General features: G+C 39.0%; 1 protein-coding gene and 1 pseudogene across 3 annotated transcripts in view; one reads left to right on the top strand and one right to left on the bottom strand.

The window, feature by feature from the left end:
• Positions 1 to 21,198, bottom strand: part of LOC149829188 (serine/threonine protein phosphatase 2A 57 kDa regulatory subunit B' beta isoform-like) — a 43,307-nt gene that overhangs the window by 16,201 nt on the left and 5,908 nt on the right. The gene's annotated exons all lie outside the window — the stretch shown is intronic.
• On the top strand, positions 3,457 to 6,301 carry LOC149829189 (E3 ubiquitin-protein ligase UPL6 pseudogene; annotated as a pseudogene).

The raw sequence follows: 21,198 nt of genomic DNA on the forward strand, positions 1-21,198 counted from the left end.
TAACATGAACAAAAAAAAGGGTAAACTCGACTGAAGCATTAATGTCATCGACAAGTTTAGAAACTGAAACAATATTTTTCTTAATATTAGGAACATGAATGACATTTGAAAGAGCAAGAGAAGAGTTGGACATAGGAATTACAGAATTTCCAATGTGCGAAATATGGTGATGAGAGCCATCTCCAGTGACAATACTATTTCTACCAACATAAGGAGCAAGATTTAGGAGCTTACCAGCATCACCAGTAACATGGGCGGCTGCACCAGAATCAACATACCAAGTATCGTGATCATTTTGTTTGATGTTCAATTCAGCCAAGGCAGATAACAACAACTCCTTGTCTTCCCCAGTATTCTTCAATGTATCTGGTCCCTTTCTTGTCTCCAATTGTTTCCCTCAATTTTGCGGGTTATACCAGCAATTTGTTTTGATGTGCCTCCTTTTGTTGCAGAGAAAGCAGATAGGTATTGTCCTTTGCCTTTGCAGATTAGGAGACATATTGGGAGTAGGTAAAATTCCACGGGCTCCTTGTCCATTCTTCTCTTGACCTCCCCGTTCCCGATATTCACACCCGCCACGTCCTCGACCATAAGTAACACCTGTGGCAAGGACCTCATGTGCTCCAATGGGATTGTAAATACCTTCGGAAAATCCCTTCGAAGTCATCTCATATTGTAATAGCTTTGCACAAAGGTCTTCAAAAGTAGGTAAGTCTGGCAAACACAACAAAGAAGTAACCATCATGTGATAATCGGGCCCCAGCCCGCTCAACGTTTGTTGCACCATATCTCTGTCATTGACCGCACAACCCACGATAGCCAACTGATCTGTGATAGTGTTCATTTTGTTTAAGTACTCCATGACCGTCATGGAGTCCTTCCTCAGCATTTGAAACTCTTTCTTTAAAAATAAAATTCTAGCCTGAAAAACTTAAGAATATGTCTGAACAAGATGATGCCATAACTGCATAGCTGAGCAGTCATCTGGGATTGCCACAAGCACCTCCTATGACAGAGTGGAAGTGATGTAGGCAACCAAAGCCTGATCTCGCTTCATCCAGGATACATACTCTGGATTTCTAACAAATGTAATTTAAGTTTCACCCTCTCCATTCTTGCCTTCTTGTGATAAGAACTCTGGAGGGACAGGAACAGAGCCATCCAGATGTCCAGAAAGATCCTAGCTCGTTATGAATGGGATGATTTGTCTCTTCCAGGTTAAAAAGTTGGAATTGTTCAGTTTCTCAGACACAAGCTGACTGAGAAAGTTGGAAGATAGGCCAGAGTGAGAAGAAGGGAATGAGTCCATAGTCAATGGGTGAAAAACAAGAAGGATTAAGAGACCGGAAAGAAAAATCACTTTTAGAGCAAACAAAGTAAACTCAGAACTCGGTTCCTTTTTTTTTTTTACCTGCATACCCGAGACAAAAAACAGAATATGCAGTGAGAAAGAAAAGAAACTGCTCTAAAGGAAATATGGATCAATCACTAAGAAGGCACGTCAATATGAAAATAACGTGTTTTATCTAATCGTATTTTCTTTCTAAAAGGGAAAATTCCAAAGTTGAGAGGTAGACAGAATGATATTAATCAATCAAGGAAGTACAACGAACGTATAGAAGTAGACAAGTCAGATTCAGTTCTGACGTTAATTATGAGAAAAGATAAGGGATGGGTTTGACGTGATTTCAAACTTTGAAATCACGCAAACATGAATTCAGATTTGTGGGGTTAGAAAAGAAAAGAATATTTTATGGGAGAAATCAGAAAAGAATATGTTGTGTGAAAAAAGGAATAGAGAAAGAGGAAACAAACAGGAAAAGAAGAAATCGTTGGATTGGGAAGAAAGGAAGAGACGATGAGAATCAAGAGAAAAATACCTTTAGAGAATAGCAAGGAGGTTGGACACAATCTTCAAGGGATCTGTTGCTCTGATACCATGTTAGAAATGGTATCCCACCTTCAACACAAGAGAAAGAGAAGCACAGAGGGAGAGAGATATCGATGGCTGCAAAAAACCCACTCAATTTGGGTTTGTTGTATTCTCTATTAGATATACACACATACACTTTTATTAGGGTACAAAAGCACCCTTTACACAGTATGGAATTTACAACATGCCATTAATGAGCATGTGTTTAAATACAACTAAAACAGATTGGGTCCGGAGATCCAGACCCAGTCGTGATAATCTTTTCACTTTTAGAACAGCTATTTGGACCATGGGTTTCATTAGGAGTCAGTGTGACTATTCACTTTTTATTCATTTTGATGGACAGCATATTACCATCGTTCTTGTGTAAGTTGAATCGTCACAGGGAGTGACCCCAAGAGAATCACCAAGCTCAAAAGCATGCTCAACAGTAAATTTCACATGAAAGACCTTCGAGCTCTGAGGTACTTTCTTGGAGTGGAAGTTGACCAAGGTAATGATTCCCTTGTTTTGATGCAGCGAAAATATGCAATTGATCTTCTTTTCCGATTTGGCATGACTGATTGTATACCTGTCCAAACACCCGATTTGGCATGACTGATTGTATACCTGTCCAAACACCCATAGCTATGAATGTGAAGTTGACAAATGATGGAGCTGAAGATGAACTAGTGAAGGAACCAGAGAAGTTTGATTGAAGCATTGCATTACCTGACTTTTACCAGACCTGATCTTGTCTTTATAGTAAATCAGGTTTCTCAGTTTATGCACTCTCCAAGAATGAGTCATATGGAAGCCACCAAAAGAATTCTCAGATACATTAAGGGAACCACCGAGTTCATATGGCATTGGTGGAGTTGCATATTCATATGCAAACTGGGCGAGTGATCATTCTACTAGAAAGTCGGTGACAGGATATGCAATTTTTCTAAGATCTTGGTCCAGCAAGAAGCAAAGAACTATGGCCCATTCAAGTACAAAAGCTGAACATATGGCAATGGCTGTAGTGACAGCTGAAAGTGTTGTAGACAAGATATCTTTGGTTGCACTTCATCAAAGAATATCAAGATCATTACTGATGCAGAGCAGGTCCGGAACGTCCCAGACGTCACAGACCCAACAACAGCATGAAGAATGCTTCGGGTCCCAGACCAGACCCGAGACATGGATCCAACTGAAGTCTTTAAAAACCGTATTCTAGGGTTGCGTGGAGCAGAGAAGATTGAAGTTGACAGCAGCCTTTGTTTCTGTTTTTTTTTTTTCAGCAGTTTATTTCTTTTCCATTTGCTCTTTTCATCCTTTCTATTGTGTGTTCCTGTTTATTTGAGGTTTATTCCATTGTTCGGTTGGAGACTATATTGAAATAATAAACAAGTGCCATCATTTCGGTGGTCGCTCTTCTTATTACCGCACATCACACGACCGTGAGGGTCGTGCCCTCATCTGCTGAAGCTAAGAGCGTGAACATCGGTTGCTCCTCGCTGCATCAAAATGGTATCAGCCCCTTTTCCTTGGTCAACGGCATGTCGCAAGAAGCGAGGGACGATCCTACAAGCGGGAAGGCGCGAGAGGAGACCGGCAACGAAGATCCGATGATGCGGATGATGGACATGTTGACAATGATCCAAGAAGATCTGCTACACCTAGACAAGAAGGTAGTCGGTCTGTCGAAACGCGTGGATGGAATCGAGGCGCGGATGGTCGTTCTTGAATCACCGGTGGATGCGGACGCAATGCAAATGAACCAGTTAGGTGAGCATGTGATTAACCTTACGGATACCGCAACCACTGGCCCAGCCCAATTGATGTTCCAGCATGCGGCGAGACGAGAGGGAGTTGAGGAGGCCCTGCACAGGGATACAGGTGGCGGCAGCCTTTCCCATCTGGTACCCCCCCCCCCCCTCCACCTAGAACTGGTATCGACTGTGGTTCACACAGCCGATACCCTCAATCAGAATCAGGGGATCACGGTTGGATCCCCCCATCTGTCGGGTGTACTGCAGCCCTGGCCGTGGGTTCCTGTGGTTGTGTCGCAGGTCGGGCCTGGTCTGCAGGACCCCAGCGTCACGATGGGACAGGTGCGTCAGCCCGACCCGAGAAGAAGCTCGCCTTCTCCCCTGATCCCGTGCGTAGAGGCCATATAGCAGCAAACCTGCGAGCGGGAGCAGGGGGACCCTTGTGGAAGGGTCCGAACCAGAGAGGGTCCACACCGGAATTTTTTTTCAGCGGGACCCAGGCCCGGGTCTCGGGGACCATCCTTTGGGTCCCCGAGAACGGGTCCGAGATCCGAAGCCCCTTACCCGACCTACCCAGTTGGGTTTGGTTCGGGGTTCGCCTCGAATCAGACCCAACCCGCTATTTTTGAACACCAAAATGGATCCAATGCCGACCCAAACTTATATCGGACCTGGACGGAGCTCCAGTTTGAATTTGAGCCAGGTCAAAACCAGACTCATAATCATATGGATCGTGGATCGAGTTCAAACCAAGCCTTTTACCCCCTCAACTCGATCCCAGATCCAACCTATCCAAATCTGGGTCCAACGATTACTTTAGGGTCACACCCGATCCAAAACCAATTGGGTTCAAATTCAAATTACAATCAACACCAAATCCAAAACCCCTACCCAAACTCAAATCTGAACCCATTATTCTACCCAAATCCAGACCCCTATTCCAATCCAAAATCCAACCCCTATACCCTATCCACGTCCAACCCCAAACTATTATCCAAACCCAAACCCTAACCCAAACCAAACCTATCATCCAAACCCTAACTCTATTACATACCCAGTCTATTCCCCTTGGTTGGGACCACCTCCCCCACCAGATCCTCAGCAGCGATTTCAACCAGTTCCTCCTCCTGCTCGGAACCGACTGAGACCGCCTCTAGCAACAACAGTACAGGTACAACATGAGCCGGCGCGCCCAGAGCACCAGCCACAGGGTGATAGAGATCGACGCTCTCAGCAGGTCACGAGGCACATGCTGATGATGATAGACAACGAAGAGTTTTATGAACAGCAGAAACCATTGACTCTACAGGATGTCGAGACCTTAATAATCATTTTAAAGGAGGCTTTGTGGCATCTCCTGTGGGTGGTTCCTATAAAGAACTCTACAGGACAGAAATCTACTGCGAATCTTTCCAGTCACAAGCGACTTTCGATTGAATTTATTGACCAAAGAGTTAGTATTGTGACATCTGAGCTTTTGGCACAGTTGCAAGATTGGAATAGCAGGCGACAGTTTATATCACCTGATGACTTTCATGCTCACGAAGCAATCAGCAAAAATTTCTTTTCTCAGGTTGTAAGTGAAAATACGAGAGCCAACAACATATTAAAGCAATCTCCTTTTCTGGTGTCATTTACGAGCAGAGTCAGAATTTACACTTCACAGTTGGGAGCTATATGGCAATCAAATGGGGCTCATGCTGTTTTCACTAGACACCGGTTTAGAATAAGACGTGATCGAATTGTTGAAGATGCATTTAGTCAGTTGAGCCTGTTGTCTGACAAGGATCTTAAGGGAATGATCTTGGTGACATTTGTCAATGAATTGGGAGTCAATGAGGTTGGCATAGTTGGAGGAGGGGTTTGTAAGGATTTTGTGGAAAACATAACCAGAACTGCTCTTGATGTGCAATATGGCCTATTTAAGGAAACCTTTGATCACATGTTATATCCAAACCCTGCCTCAGGAATGATACATGAACAACACCTCCAGTACTTCCAGTTTCTTGGAACTGTCCTTGGAAAGGCAATGTTCGAGGGTATTCTTGTCAAAAAACCGTTTGTGACTTTCTTCTTGAGCAAGTTGAAGCAGAAGCATAACTACCTCAATGACTTGCCTTCTTTGGACCCAGAATGGTACCAACACCTCCTTTTCTTGAAGCATTATAAGGGTGACATTTCTAAGTTAGGGTTGTATTTCGTAATCGTAAATAATAAGTACGGTAAGCAAACTGAAGAGGAGCTCCTTCCAGGTGGACAAGATTTGCAGCAGCTTATACAGCCAGATTGGATAGAGATATTCAAGAAGCATGAACTCCAGCTCCTTATTTCAGGATCACTTGATGGTATGGATGTTGATGACTTATGCCCAACTACACATTATGCTGGTGGATATCAAGAGGAGCATCCTGACATTGAGATGTTTCGGGAAGGCCTAAGGGGCTTCTCAGCAGAGCACCAAAAGAAATTTTTGAAGTTTGTTACTAGATGCTCTCGTGGACCCCTTCCTGGATTCAAGTATTTGGAACTAAGATCTTATATACAAAGGGCCGCTACTGAAGGTGTGTTTGATCTATATGCATAATGTGGTAACAATAAGTCGTCAGAGCCGACTTCTTCCCAACCAGGGGAGAATGATGCAGAGCAGATCCGGAACGTCCCAGATGTCACAGACCCAACAACAGCATGAAGAATGCTTCGGGTCCCATCCGGGTCCCAAACCGGACCCGAGACCCGGATCCAACTGAAGTCTTTAAAAACCCTATTCTAGGGTTGCGTAGAGCAGAGAAGATTGAAGTTGACAGCAGCCTTTGTTTCTGGTTTTTTTTTCAGCAGTTTATTTCTTTTCCATTTGCTCTTTTCTTCCTTTCTATTGCGTGTTCCTGTTTATTTGAGGTTTATTCCATTGTTCGGTTGGAGACTATATTGAGATAATAAACAAGTGCCATCATTTCGGTGGTCGCTCTTTTCTTCCTTTCTATTGCGTGTTCCTGTTTATTTGAGGTTTATTCCATTGTTCGGTTGGAGACTATATTGAGATAATAAACAAGTGCCATCATTTCGGTGGTCGCTCTTCTTATTACCGCACATCGCACGACCGTGAGGGCCCTGCCCTCATCTGCCGAAGCTAAGAGCGTGAACATCGGTTCCTCCTCGCTGCATCAAAACATCGGTTCCTCCTCGCTGCATCAATTACTTTTTTGTGATAAAGGGAGTGCAATGGAAATAGCTACCAATTCAGTTCAGCACGAGAAAATGAAACATGTGGAGTTAGGTCAGCATTTTGTCAGATAAAAAGTAGAGAGTAAGGAAATCCAGCCACTGTTTGTCAGAGGAGAGGATAAAGTTGCAGATTTGTTCACTAAGCCTTTATCTTTCGTGAGACATTGGTTCTTGAAAGACAAATTGTCCATGGTCATCAAAGACCCATGTACAGTTTGAGAGGGAGTGTTAGAAATTGATGCAATTATTATTGTATCATTTAGGGGTATTTTTGTTCTTCAAGTTTGAAGGTTGTATTGTGTTATCTATAGTAGAGGGGCATTGTTGTAATTGGCCATATTTATTCTTATAAAAGGAGGCTCCCCTTAATATTTTTTCTCATTTCTTCCTCTTATCTCTTTATTGTTTTAGAGGGAACAGATCTTGAGGGGTGCAGATTTCACACCTAACTCCAATCTACACTAAGTACCATAAAGAGCACTATGCATTCACAATGAAGCATCAAACTCAACGTGTTAATAAATTGTTTAAATGACCCCACAATCCATGTCAAAAATAATATCAACATACAAAAATATAATTTGTCACACGAACACTCCATTTTGCCCTCCGTAACCGTGTCGACACACGTGGACAGCTGGACACGTCATTTTATCCTCTGTAAATACAAGTTTGCATTAAATTTATAATTTATAATTATATTTTCAGTTTATAACTTTATATTTTCAGTATATAATATATATTTTAGACATAGCATAAATATTTAGACTATATTCAGTTTATTTTGAATTTATTTTTTATTATGTGATACTTAATATATATATATAGTCGTGTCCCCGTACCCACATTTTTTGGAATTGCCATGTCGTACCCATACCCGTATCCGCACTCGCACCCACACCCACACCCACACCCACACCCAGGTGACATAGAATATAATTATACTTTCAAATAAAAAAAAATTAAAGGCAAGCTGGGGTTAAGCAGACCACTGGGTTTTGAAACTGCAACATCCCACCACAAGGAGACGTGCACTGACAGCTCCTACCAACCCCGCGGAGCCCCCATTGGTACTTTTAAATAAAGTTTACACATACTTAAGTTTTAACAAGCTCACCAAGCATTAACGAGTCAGCTCTAATGGTTGAACGTGGTTCATCATGAAATAAGTGAGCTTGAGCCGAGTCTCTAAAAAAGCCAAGTCAAACTTCTCAAGGGAATCCCAGCTTGTTGCTCACCCTTAATTATCGAGGTATGTTATGGGAACTTACAAATTCATTACCGAAGTATGATGGAGTCATGGTAGCTTGCATCATTGGAGGATAACTAGATCCTGAGAATCTGCATGAATGATGTCAATGGTACATGGTAAGAGGGTAGTGTTAAGATGTATATAAGGTCTCTGATATATTTTAAATTTATTACTTTATTTGTACCACTTAAAGCCTTCTCCAATTTACCAATTATTATGATTCCACTCTTATCAGTCAGGGTATCCACTTTAACCATTTATCTCAGCTACACACTTCTTCACTACTGTTTCACCTTGTAACACCATATGGTAGTGAAGCACTAGCATCGTTTCACAAGAATGCCCTTACCATCAGCTTGCACGTTGTTTTACCATACAACAAGTTATTAGCATGCCTCTACTTCATTTGATCAAAACAACCTTACCATTGATATCTTCATCAAATCCACCATCTTATATGCTGGAGCTTAAATACTTAATTTTATCATACAACAGTACAAGGCCTCTATCACAACCAAAACCCTCTCACTTGCCTCCTCCTGAACTTGCTTCATGTATTCTTACTCTCCTTCAATTGAGTCTTCATTCCTATACCTGAAATCCCTCCATCGTCATAATCCCTCACCAGTTTGTTTTTTAGTATCATGTCATCATAAAACAAACCAAGGGAACTATTCATATATAGCATCATCTCATTTATCACTAACACAAACAACTGAGGCTAAAACAAATTCTTAAAGCAGCATAATCTAATGGAAAATATGCTTAAACTCAGTTCTAGGATAGATGTCTGAATAATTCAGATATACCCAACTGAGATGCATTTCCTCTGTGTTCACCCAATCAGATGCACAAAATTGAAAATAGTGTATAAATAACTGAAAAATAGAGATAATGAATTGTTATAACTTATATACATATCACAATGGCATACATCCAATATAACATAGTATATATTTACCATAATAAATTATAACCAACCAGCTATGTCACATGGGTGCGGGTGCGGGTGCGGGTGCGGGTGCGGGTGCGGGTGCGGGTGCGGGGATTCGGCACTTCCAAAAAACCCGGGTGCGGGGGTGCGGCAGGGGCAAAAATGTAATAAGTAATATATATATATAAAGGGGGTTGGGGAATAGGCGGGTTTTTTTTTAAAAACTTTGCAGCTGTCAGCTGCTGCAGCTGTCAGCAGTTGTGCGTGAAAAACTTACTTTATGCTAGTCTGTCAGCAGCTGACAGACTAGCATAAAGTTTTTTTAAAAAAATTTCGAAGCCCATTTGGGCAATTTTTTTTTTTTAAAATGGACATTAATGATCCTGGGTGCGGTCAACGCACCCAGGATCGAGTTGACCGCACCCGCGTCGAGTCGCGTCGACGCGGGTGCGGCACCCTCCTAGCCGAATCCCTGTGACATAGCCAACCAGTATATTGTGTCTGATTCATGGTCAGAGTTGGGTTGACCTGTAAGATCTCAGGCCAGAACAATTCTTTGGCCAATTAACAGTAACCAAATGAACATGAAAAACAGGAAATTTATCATGTAGATAATGCCCAAACAGGTAATATTAAAGTTTTTCAAATGAACCCCAAAAAAGATCTTAGCCTAAGCTATTGATAATGCTCTATGTACTACCTAACACGCTATGGACATAATGCAGAGAGGACATGCCAACTGGAAGGTGGAAGCAGACAAAAACAGAGAAAAAAAAAGAAATATGGCAGCTTAAGAAGGCTTCCAGAAGGCAGATCTGAAAGGAGTGAACCATCATTCAAACAGGACATAGTATATGGGAGCTGTTAGCTTAGTTGTCAAAAGCTGTGCCTAGGCACCCTAGACGCAGCCCCACCACCTGAGCTTATGGGTTTGGGCAGTGGGGCCCTTTTTTCCAGACTAAGCTGCAGGGACACGTATGTCATTTTTTAAAATTTTTGTTGGGCTGAAAACAGATTGAATATTCAATCCAGATTTCAATCCATGTTTTTATTTCAGATTCGGATTCAGATTTGGCCCGCATCGGACCCATTTTCACCCTTATTAGGGCAAATATAAAGGGGGAAGGGCCTCTCTCTCTCTCTCTCTCTCTCTCTCTCTCTCTCTCTCTCTCTCTCGGGTCATGGCTGCAAAAAGAAGACTAGGTACATTTTTTTCCTTTCTTCCTTTTTTTTCTCTTCTCCGTTTGTTCTTCCTTCTGCTCTTCTTTTCTTCTTATTCTTCTCTTCCTCTTTTGTTTTCTCCTCTACTTTTTCTTCCTCCATTGACCTTACAGCCTCTACCCTCTTTTTTTCATTTTCTTTCATTTCCTTCGTTTTTCCCTTTTTCTTCCCTTTTTTTTTTCTTCCTCCTTTGACCTCATACCCTCCACCCTCTTCTTTTCCTTCCTTTTTCACTTTTCCTTTTTTTCCTTCTTCCCTTCTCTTTTTCTTTCTATTTTCTTCTCCTTTTCTTCTTCTTCCTCTTCTCACCCCTCCACTTGGTTATAGGGTGCCAACGGGTTGGGTATGGTTCAGACGCAGGTGGAACCAGACCTGGCCCTGATTGTTAGGTATGGTATCCGGTCCGGACCCACCATAAAAGAAACCATACCCAGACCCGATAAGAACTACATGAACCAGACCAGGGCGATACCCTGTAAAAAGCTATGTCACACGGACTCGGCTCCAAGGTCGCCGCACCAGCGTCGACACGCACCGACACGGGTGAGGCTCGGACTCGGTCAACCCGACCCTGGGTGCGGTCAACGCACCCAGGGTCATTTTGGTCCATTTTTTGGAAAAAAAAATTTTTTGAATTTTTTTTTTAAAATTTTCTGGGCTACAGCTGTAAGGAAAAAAACCCATCACAACTAAAAAACCTGTACACTTTCAAGTTTTAAGTACAGAATGGGCACAACTCAAGTTTTTGTGGTTTTTTCCTGTATGAAGAAAGTAAATTATTACAGTGTATGAAGAAAGTGCCCAAAAGTGAATTATTCCTGTATGAAGAAAGTGTACAGAATGCCTTCACAACTCATCACCTGTCCCCTAATGGGCACAACTTTGACCGAGTCTTATATATATATATTTTATTTTATTTTTAATATATATATAGCCGAGTCCCCGTGTCCAAAAATTTTGAAATTGCGCTGCACCCGTGTCGCACCCACACCCGCACCCGCACCCGCACCCATGTGACATAGGTAAAAAGTATTATTTATCATTTTTACATTGAAAATTTGTGGGTCCTAAGCGGAACTCAGGTCGGGCCCGGGTCTGGTATAAAATTTCACAAACTATACATTGATCCATGTATTAATCGGATCTTCAGGTCCGGACTCGGGTCTTAATAGGGTCTTGTTATTTATGACCATAACCAAACCCTAAAGGGTTTGGTAGGGGTGGGGTCCGGGTAAACCTGACTGGTTGACACCCCTACTTGGTTTTATATATATAGATAGATAGATAGATAGATAGATAGATATCAGAGTCACCAATATCACTAATATATTGAAAATATTGCGATATTATCAGATATTTCAAGGTAGATGATAATATTGGGAATATATCACGATATTTTCAATATATCGGAAAATTATATATCTTGTGCTATTATCGTGACAAATATTGCTATAGAAAACTGCGTCTGTTTTCAGATTTTTCTTCTTAAAAAAAGCCCCAAATTTATTGAAGATAAAAATTTGGAAAAATCACTCTATTTTTTTTTTAAAAAGTGGCCTTGGACTCAAAATTTCGTTTGATTTGGTTCAAAAACCAAATTGAATCGATGAGTTTTGCACATTTTGTGATTTTTTTGTTAGTTGTTAGTTATGTAGTTAGTTGTAACTTGTTATGTTGTGTTATGTAGTTACTAGTTTATTGTTTGTTAGTTGCTCATTTATCAATTTATCTTGTCTATTTTAAGGTCTTTATCTTAGTTTTCTTTCATTTTTGTATTTTTGTATTTTTTGTATTTTTACTTATTTTTTAGTATTTTTATTTAATTTTTTATATATTACCAATATATTTTCAAGATTTATCAACTTTTGAAAATCTCTCCGAGAAATACCCTCAACGAGAAATTACCTTTAGAGATATAGGTGACTATGAAATATATATATCAATGTTGTAAGTATCGTATTGTATCGTACGATACGATACGATACGATACACACTCGTATGATAGTATCCCGATACGAGTGTGTATCATATGTGTATTGTATATGTATCGTACTATATAGGGTGTGTCGTACAATACACCTTCGGTGCACTTTAAAAATGGTCGAATCATAATTTTTTCTTTTTTAGGTTTTAAGACCTCTTGAGGGTCGACTCTCTCATTTGTGTAGAGGCCATTAGAGGGATACCAACGCACCCTAAGAGTCGTAAAAGCGATTTGGGGGTCGATCCGTGATCAAGGAAGAGGGTTTTTTGCGGTTTGCTCAAGTAGACTTGGTTATTTTGTTTTTGTGTTTGTTTTTGTTTATGTAATATGAAATTGTGAGTCTTGTGGCATGTTCTTAATTGCAAGATATTTAATATTTTGCATTTTTTTTGAGATAGTTGATGTTTGATGATGTCTTGTGCAGCTCATAGAGACATAAATGCTTCATATGTGATTTTATAGCTGTATTTTGTAAAATTCATCATTGTTTCATGTGTTATGAGTTTTTAGAATTTTTGCTATTTTTTTATTTTTCATGATTTTTTATAAAAATTTTATTAAAAATCAATGTTTTTTTATGATACGATACAATATGTATCTTATTTTGGGTCCGACTGATACAGGTAAAGATACGATACTTACAACCTTGATATGTATATACATATAGATATATTTGTGTTTTTCACATGCATACATTATATAATATATAATCTGTGTTTTTTCATAAATATATATTATATAATTTATATATAATAATCCGTTTCTCAGTTATATATATTCAAATTGTTTTTTATGTTCAATGTTATGCAATTATATTATGCTGAAGTACACACTTATACTTCATTCATAGTCACAATCATATGTTTGTTACTTAAATTTAACAATTTATTGAGATATTTCTACTTTTCTCAACATTTTTTTTTGGTCCCGCCAGGCCAACTAGTCCTGACTAGGCCTTTTAGGGGTCTTTCGCCTTGGCTCTGCCTACCACTTTTGACAACTAAGGTTGTTAGTAATAGACATATATAACAGTAATGGTATTTTTTATAAATACGAAGAAAAAGTTATACTGCACAATATGCTTCTAGTAACAATGCCTCCGGCAAAAGGCATTGCATTCCCCAATAAACTCACACTTCTTCCCAAAAATATTCCATTAAAAATATATAATTAGCATCAAGTCATTCAAGGTAATGATTGCATACACTAGCAACTTTTTCACATAGCACTACTGTCCAACTCTATTAAAATTAGACTATCAAAAAGCTACTTTGATTTTTATTATGGTATTTTAGTTATATTTCTGATTCTCTTGAATTATTCTATTTTTAAACCACTAATGCTTTTTAAAATCCATACGTTTCACTCGGAGATATCTTACCTACAGAAAAATGTGATACACAAGACAGATTCCACATACAAAAACTAGATGATGAAACATGAATGCAGATGGATGTAATCTAAAAGATCAAAATAAATAAATAGCTGCTCTTGTCACAATACATATGCAGCCTGTAGAGGGTTTTAATTTTACCAAACCTTAGAAAGCAATCTACCATATGCATTTCAGAATGCAATTCTTTATCTATGTCACATAGGTGCGGGTGCGGATACAGATGCGGCACTTTAAAAAAACTTGGGTGCGGGGGTGCAGGGAGGGCACACACACACACACACACACACACATGCATGCACATAGTGTTAACTTAAAACTGGACTTGGTTAGGGTTAACTGAATCTACTTTTGGACAGAAATGGATCTCAGAGTGGTTGACTTCACCTGACACAAAGGAAGCCGTGTCCGAGTGTCGCACCCGCATGGGTGTGGGTGCGATGCGGGTGCAGTACCCTGTTAGAAGAGTCCGTGTTACATAGTTCTTTATTATCCAGAGATCGTGGTGCAAAGTGGTAGTCCCACAATAGCTATTCATATATCAAGTGAAATTCAACAAGTAAAGAGGTTCCTTCAAGTTTAATGAAGCTTCAGCTATATCAAGTGGAATTCATCAAGTAAAGAGGTTCCTTCAAGTTTAATGAAGCTTCAGCACAACTACGCCTAAAAAAAGAAGATAATTCCAGCAAGTAAAGAAGCTTCTCATACTAGGCAACTGCAGCACAATCACACCCAACAACAATATGACAAGGCATACATGCAATAAGACAAGGCATAGACATACATAACCTTTTCCTTCAACAAAATCAATCACAATAATCCATTAAGATCCTGCAGCCCTTAGAATTGCAAGGAACCAGGAAAATCAAATGTTAGAACCTGAAGAATTCCTTCTTCACATCATCACTAGGGTTAGAAACCGAGAGTGACAGACCATCCAAGCATAATCCTAGTCAGGAACAGATTTTTTTTTGTGGAAAAACTAACCTCATTGTCTAAACAACCTTTCTAACTAATCGCCCACAAGGGCTTCACTCATCTGATAGGAACTAGTAAATGTCACCAAGCCGAAGGGATATCATGAATTTGAAACCCAAGGGTGTGAACCCTTGCCTTGAGGGCAACACTGGGTGTACTACCTGAAGGGCAAGGAAACCTAGGGGTTTACACCATTGAGCTCAGAAGTGAATGATGTCATTTTCCATGGTTAATTATCAACAATTTATAAACAGCCCTAAAACAAAAAAGAAAATTAGCAATTGTTTTCCATGACACAGGCCTGATGCAGGACTCAACTATCAGATCTAGTTTAGGTCCACACCAAGTTACATGGATATTTACAAACCATAATGAATATTTTCAGAACTAGTTTAGATCCACACCAAGTTACATGGATATTTACAAACCATAATGAATATTTTTCAACCTGACTCTACATCCCCAGGTCTTCCTTTGCTTTTACAATGCCATTTCAATGTTGGAGGACATTATTCATGCTATTCTGCTGGCCGCAACATCATTCATAACCAAAAGTAGTGAATATCCTCCTCGATTCGGATTCATATTACTCATTTACAAAGTTGTTTTCTCACTCATATCTAATATTCCACCTCCTGTTCTATGGGTGATTTTAACGTGGACACCCTTGATCCAATTACATTTCCAAGTTGAACATCAGCAGGAAGCTCTCTCTCTCTCTCTCTCACACACACACACACACACTTGATCCAATTACATTTCCAAGTTAAACACCAGCAGGAAGCTTACGCGCGCGCACACACACACAGAGCTAAAGAATGTCTGTCAAGATAGTTTTTTATGCTATTCCAATTAACAGACATGGCACCATAGTGACGAATACTGGCAATATTTTGAAAATGTCACAAATAAATGTGATATTTTGGTTGCCATCTTAAACCACCAAAATATTCTGATATTTTCAAAATATCATGAATTATCATTTCAACGAGAATATCATGAATTTATTGTGACTTTTATGTTTATGTTGGCTGTGTCTCAGGAAATTTTTTGTTATTTTATATTTCTATTTTTATTCCTTTTTACAAAATTTTGTTCCTATTTTTTTTATTTATTTATTGTTGTCGATGTTTGCCTACAAAAACATGAGAAAAACAAAGACTTCAATTTCTCATGACAGTTTGGCTGCCATTATTTTCCCATTTAAAACTTTTATCACTATGCATCCTACTTGAATAATGCTAAAGGACCACTCTGTCAAGGCATTCATGTTGGTGGCATCCATTCTGCCTCTTTGCAAGAAGAAACCAGGTTGCTATCAGATAAGCACAAGTATCTTGTACAATGCAAATTTTAACAGTTGAAATCTCACTTGGTTACAAATTCAAATCTGTGGCATGATTAGGAACCAAGTAGGTGCCTTGCAAAGCTTAGAATCCCAACTTGTGCAAGCTCTTGACCTATAAAGCATACCCTGAGACAACTCTACTTACAGGGGAAACTTGTCCATGACAGAGAGATTTCTGTATCAATGCAAGCAATCTGCCCAGGATTACTATCTGGCATGCTGCGGCAGATACTTATGTCACAAAGGACAGCGTGCAAAGAAAAGCTTTGACATGGGTTGGACATAACCATTGATGTCGTCCGCTTCCATGAGTCACATGGAAGGTACACATATGATCACATCCTTATGAAGACCAACAATGTTTCCTATATCAATAGGTAATGTTATAGCCAAACCAGACCTCGCTGGCAACCATTGGTTGGCATCAATTTTATGTGGCATAATAATAGAAAACTTCCAATATAATAACCAGACAAACGCCTGTCTTTAAAAACAGGTGTTGAAATGCATCAAGTTATTCTATTCAGTGAGCTCATATGTGCCCACATATAGCAACAATGGTCAGAAAGGATACTAGGGAAGAAGTTCAGCCTTGGAATGACTTCCCTCAAACACTTGGTGCCATCTGGAGTACCCTGAATTAATAGCATGTATGCACAATTCTGCTGGGTGGAGCTACTTAACTGTCATGTCTATATCTATTCCTATAATTCTAGGCTTATTAACATGGATGGCAATCTCAAAACTGACTCTCTTCGGGATTCCTGAAAGGGGTCAGTCTGCTATATTGAGTCCTTCCAATTAGGCAGTGGCTTAATGCTGCACAGCATCAGGGTCAATTCTTAGCTGTTGTTTTTACCTGGAATTGTTGTTGGTTCCAATTTCTCTGGCAACTAAACAAAATCAGGCTTATGGTTGGGTGCCTTTTAACTTGGGCCCAATCACTATGCTACGTATCACGGTACCACTCATGAGGAATGCAACTTACCTTTTATACAGCCTTGTTGATACATTGGAGGGCAAAGCTTGGTTTTGTAATTTTGACTTTTAGATCCATTGCCAAAAAAAATAGATCCATTTTTGCAATTAATGAGTGATTCAGTTAATACAAATCATATGCATATGCCATTCCCATTCACCAAACACCAAACACTTCCCCATCTTGTTGCCACACAAAGGTCATGAAGATGTGATCCAGTTAGAATTCAAGTTGGTTCAGATTCAACAGCATAAAAGGCCAGATCAGTATGATCAATTTTAGTTCAACGAGAATGTGCAGCTGGTCTGATTATGAGAAGCTCCATTAACCATACACAGTAAGTCTACCACTCAGTAGTCAAACTTTATGTGATTTGAAAATGAGAATTCAAGCAACACAGCTTTTGCTGGTGGCTGGCGTTCACAATTAATCATATCAAAAGCTATGGCATCTTCATCATAAAAACAGTTGATCGTAATTTCTCGATTTCTCAAAAGATTGGAAATGGTAAACTGTCAGCTAGCATCAATAACAAATCTCAGCGGTGAGAGGGGATATAGAAATCTTGCCAATAAAAATAAAATCATGTATTCAAGAGAGAGAATACACCCTCTGTACATGTCAAAACTTCAAGAAGCATCTCCATAGTGTGACACAATTGCAGAAAAAAATGCAAAATAACCAAAGGTTTACTGCTATTTATGTGGAGATTACCAATATATATATATATATATATATATATATATATATATATATATATATATATATATATATCAGAAATGTGCTCGTTCTGCCCCCATTATGCCGCTTCAAAAAACATAGTTTTTAGTCTTTTTTTCTCATATCTAACACCACAGGTGTGATCTATAGGTTTTGTTTAGTGGGAACCGGCTTTTAGATCACCGGAATCTGACCTGTATACAGGTCTCTCTCTCTCTCTCTCTCTCTCTCTCTCTCTCTCTCTCTCTCTCTCTCTCTCTCTCTCTCTCTCTCTCTCTCTCTCTCTCTATTTATATATATATATATATATATATATAAGATGACAGTTATGATGATATGCAGTGTTATCATTATCGTACGATATGGCGTATCGCAGTACCGCTTGTCTATGCGATGTGATATGATATTCAGTTGTTTTATTTTAATTTTGTATTATGTGATTGTTATAATTCATTATTTTTTTTACTCAAAACCTTTTTCTCTTGTTTGTTATCTAATGTGACTCTTCAATAGTAAACCTTTTGTTTTTGTTAGTTGTTAGTTTGTTATGATGTTGTTTCAAATGTTATAGTAGTACATGTGTATGTTTAATTGTTCATAATGATTAAATTTGATTTATTTTTTCTATGTTGTACTATGATTTATTTTTTATTTTTGAAAAAAAAACTCATTTTTTGTGTACTTTTTTTTTATTTTTTTGTGATTTTTAAAATAAGATTTTTTCCGTATCTTATGATATGATATGGTACGATACACCCGTATTGTACAGCCCTTCCGATATGAGTTCCGATACAATAATTACAACACTGATGATATGTTTAATAATAATGACATGACAATGCTGGTGGTTATAGTGGTTGCAGTGGCTGAAAAACAGCAATCATGATAGAGGAAGATGAGGTGGTGATTATGATGGTATAATGGTGACCTCAGGTGTTATCATTTTGGCGATTACACTGATAATAATGATAATGACGATGATGATTAAGATACATGATAATTTGATGCTGCTTGGTGATTACACTGATGATGATGATGATGATGATGATGATGATGCCTATGTTTGATAGTGTCAAGGAGATGGTCACAAATGATGATGATCATCATCATCAACATCATCATAACTACATTGGTGATAACACTAGTAGCACAATGGCACAATGATGATGATACTGATGAATATGACAATGAAAATGATGATAATGTTGGTGGTGGTCGTGATGGTGATAATGATGATTACCAAAATGATAATAACTGTCTATGATAAGATGATGTAGCAGTTTGGCTGTGGTAAAGTGGCTAGTAAATCACATTATGGTTGTGCTCCCCACAGACAAATAAATTATAGTATAAACGGTGAATGCTTCAGAAGACATAACATTCAATACTAAAACAAATAAGTCTTAGCAATATGCTTTAACATTAAGATTTAGTAAAGCAATATACTTCCAAACTTTTGCTTAGCCAACCCAACCTAACAAGCCAACTGTTACGCAAAAGCATCAGTCAGAATTCAATATCTTATATTGAATTCATTACAAATTACCCAAAAATATATGAAAATAATGAGAGTCAATTTAACTACTGCTCAACCTGCAAGAAAGAGTTATCTACCATCCCATCCAAGTTCTTTTCTTTTGTCTATACAAACATCTAACTCCATCCAATGATTTCATGTTGGGTCACAGTCTATGTCACATGGGTGCGGGTGCGGGCACGGGTGCGGGTGCGGGTGCGGGTGCGGGTGCGGGTGCGGGGATTCGGCACTTCCAAAAAACCCGGGTGCGGGGGTGCGGCAGGGGCAAAAATGTAAATATATATATATATATATATATATATATATATATATATATATATATATATATATATATATATATATATATATATATATATAAAAGGGAAGTGTATCACTTTGATCATCTTATCACAAGAGAAGGTGGTGATGTGGTCTTCCCAGATAATAAAATCATGCCACTGATGGAGTTTCCCGCTTATACAAAGTTAGGCCATATTTTGACATTAAAAAGTTTCATAAGACATTTAGGGTAAAATGAGGGTTTTTATAATGCATCGTATCTCTCAAAGATAGTATTTCTCAAAGATGAATGTCATTCATGATATACCACTTCTAGCATGCTTGCACTGACAAATACTATTATTAGAGCAAAATGGTCTCTATACGAGCTGGAAAAGCTTCCAGTACAGTTCTGGGCTGTCAGCTGCTGTCAGCCCCTGACAGCAGATTTTTTTTAAAGATAAACAGCAGCTTCCTGTCAGCCCTGACAGACAGCAGATTTTTTTTAAAGATAGACAGCAGCTGCCTGTCAGCCCTGACAGACAGCAGCTGCCTGTCAGCCCTGACAGCAGATTTTTTTTTAAAAAAATTCAAATTCGCAAGCCCATTTCACAGGGAATTTTTTTTTTTTTTTAAATCCAAAAAACAAATGGACCTAAATGATCCTGGGTGCGGTCAACGCACCCAGGATCGGGTTGACCGCACCCGGTGCGACACCCGAACCCGCACCCGCGTCGAGTCGCGTCGACGCGGGTGCGGCACCCTGCTAGCCGAATCCCTGTGACATAGGTCACAGTTATGTAAAAGCATGCCAAAATACTTTGAGATAGAGACTTCCAAGTTCACAATCAAAGAGGTGTTTGGCAAATGAACTCCCTTACATTAAAATGACCAAAACTAATCATGTTCATTTACGTGAGAGACTCGTTATAAAATAAAACATGTGAGTACAAGCACAATTTTACCATGCTTGAAATGTCAAGGAAAAATAACAAGCTTAACTCAGTTGCTTATAGCTAGCGTGGACAGGGAGTATGGGATATTATTTCCCATAGATGCCTTCTCTCATTGAATAAATGCTTGGCGGGATACCAACAGATTGTGAAGGTTCCAGTCATCTTGCCCAAAGACTCAATTAATTAGTACTCTAAGCAATGTATTGACAATAAAATCTTGTTACAGGTCACTCCTACCACCAGCAAGCAGCATTTTTCCACCTAGGACTATAAGGGGACCCCGTGCCAATCCTAAGGTGGTTCCCTTAGCGCTTAGATTCCCACCCAGGTAAACCACAATATCAGGGTTTTCCATTTAGTCAGCATGTGTCTGATGTGTCATATGGGTGAAGAGATTGTGGCTTATCTCCTATGTCACATAGGTGCTGGTGCGGACACGGGTGTGGGTGCGGTGATGCGGCACTTTAAAAAAACTTGGGCACAGGGGTGCGGGGAGAGTGTGTGTGTGTGTGTGTCTATATATATATATATATATATATATATATATATATATATATAATTTTTATCAGTTTTAAGTTGACGCTAATAAAATAAAAACAAGTATCATATCATCAATTCATCATGCAATAAATCAAATTAACAAATAACAATCTACAATTGATATTCCTCATCGATAAAAAATAACACCACAAATAAATCAATAAATAAAAAATAACACCACAATTAAATCAACCTAAATATTAGGGG

Source organism: Nuphar pumila, chromosome 9, assembly GCF_984573655.1.
Source record: "Nuphar pumila chromosome 9, dmNupPumi1.hap1.1, whole genome shotgun sequence".
Classification (NCBI taxonomy): domain Eukaryota; kingdom Viridiplantae; phylum Streptophyta; class Magnoliopsida; order Nymphaeales; family Nymphaeaceae; genus Nuphar; species Nuphar pumila.